A 2,279-nucleotide genomic window follows, 5' to 3' on the forward strand; every position below is an offset into this window, starting at 1 on the left:
TGCCCTGACAAGCCATCCTTTCCATCGACAGCCGTCGAGCTAGACGACAGATATGTCTTGCTCCGCAAATGTGATCCATGTCCGATCTCTCCAAAAGAGCTTGCAGCGAGGGCGATCTCGCATTACTTAGGACACGCATCCAACATCAAAATACATTGTTGGGCCCGCCTGTGTCTACCCAATGGACAGATCACCTGAACAGCATGGAGAGAGCTACAACGACCACCGGAGCAAATACGTCTGGCTCGCTTTGTGAAGGTAAGTATCCACTCATTTAAATGATCATATGCCCTAATTATATCTCGTAGTTCTTACTCGAAGGAAGTACATATGTTGCTGAGGTCCAGTACTTCACTTGCCTCGGAGTTCAAAACAAAGATCCCAGCCGCACATCTCATTGGTTTTGGAAGAATGTTGCCATCATTAGAATGTTCTTGCCCCCCGATGCAAACCTTTTCTCACTCTCGTATCAGACAGTCTTCACATGCCGCCCTCTAGATGAGGATGTGCATGTCATCGAAGTCAAATCGATCACAGGTGTTGTCAGGATGGTGCTGCATAACTTTCGAGGATTAGGCCATTGCTTTTTTATGGTAGAGTGACCCGGGCTTGACATCGCTACATATGGTGTTCCATATGAGGGGGAGGGCATGCAGGAGGATATGGCCAATGATAATGATGACAATGAGACAGATTCCATTGATTAGTACTTAGTGTTTTTAGCTGCTGTTACAGTCCTTATAGTCCTCATCGAAATGGATGGCTTCTTGTTCACTTTTCGTGTGCCGTATCACTTCAGAATCCATAAGAAATTGACTAACTATCGTTACAACGCTTCCTCTAGTTCACTCTTCCAACGGCATATCATATCAAAATTCTTATCTTTTCCCTCCCAGTCATACCACTTCGAATCCTCCTCTCGTGAGACATACTTCCAATAAATTGAGCCAGGAGGAGGTGGGCTTGGAGTGGTGAAGATACTTTTGCGAATGGGCATAGGTTTCTTGATCATAATTGTGTCAGTGGCTGGACATGCCGTCGAGATGTCTTCCATTGGTGGTGGGGTTTGGGTGTGCACTGGCACATCTGACTTGGACTCGGTTGTCGAACCTGGAGAAGGGTGCTGCACTGTGGTTGGGACGGTGGGGATGGCTGGCTGAGGGGTGGAGATACACTCCAAGCCTTGACAAAGGGCTAGCTTATGATTAGATAGAGATAGTCTTCCATGTACCTACCTGGATCAGACTCTGGCTCTGTTGTCGAGCCAGGAGATGGATGCTGTATTATAGTTGGCCAGGGGGTGGAGACACGCTCCAAACCTTGTGGAAGTACACTATGGCTGGTTAGGGATAGCAATCCGTGTACCTACATACCTGGATCAGACTCTGGCTCTGTCGTCGAGCCAGGAGATGGGTGCTGTGTTATGGGGTGTGGCATCTCTTCCACTTGGCAGGTCAATCTTGCACGTACAGGTGGGGGGTGCTCGAACCTAGAGTAGAATGCCTACAAATCAATTGAAGACACAATATCCAAGCATACTCACAGTGGGTCCGTCCAGTCCATATCGGAGGGGGTTCCTGGGAGCCTGTATGGAAGAAAATGACATTTAAGTTGCACATATTGATTGGGGTGGGTCTGCCAATATTCCAGGTCGAGAAGCTGATCATCAGAGGCGGTTAAATGGGGGCTCGTGCTGCTCTCAGTGATGGAATCACTGAGAACAGCGTTGTCAAGGTCGATATCGGATGGGATATTGAAGAAATGCTGGACAGCCACAGGTAAGTCCATCACAAAGTTTATACTTAGCCAGACTTATTTGCATGAAGTCAGTGGTAGCACAGTGTAGTATGGAGGTCACGAGTTTGTGGGAAATGTCTCAAGCTGGGCAAACACCAACTGATCATTATCTCCATCTCCCTCCTTCTCGACAAAGGATGGACCCACTTGCCAGATCGCAGTCTGGCTTTCTGAGCAGGACTCCATCAAGTCTTTTAGATACCCCTGACATCTCTATGCAGATTGGGATGAGTCGCCAACAGAACCAGTTCAACGCGCTCAACGAATTGCAGTCGTTCTCACACGATAACTTCTTTTCTCATCCATCTCAGGTGTGTTCAATCGTAAAACATCTTTCATTTGGCCCAATTGATTGCTTGATTTATGTGGGGTGCATATATGTGCTGTCACACACCAAAGGTGTTTGGTGAGGTGGACATGGATGTAGCTGATGAATGGAGGTGAAGACCATAGCCCTCATGCGAAGAAGGACAGCCAGCAAT

The sequence above is a fragment of the Pisolithus orientalis genome, assembly GCF_024613125.1.
Source record: "Pisolithus orientalis strain OTSU chromosome Unknown F5J12scaffold_281, whole genome shotgun sequence".
Lineage (NCBI taxonomy): Eukaryota > Fungi > Basidiomycota > Agaricomycetes > Boletales > Pisolithaceae > Pisolithus > Pisolithus orientalis.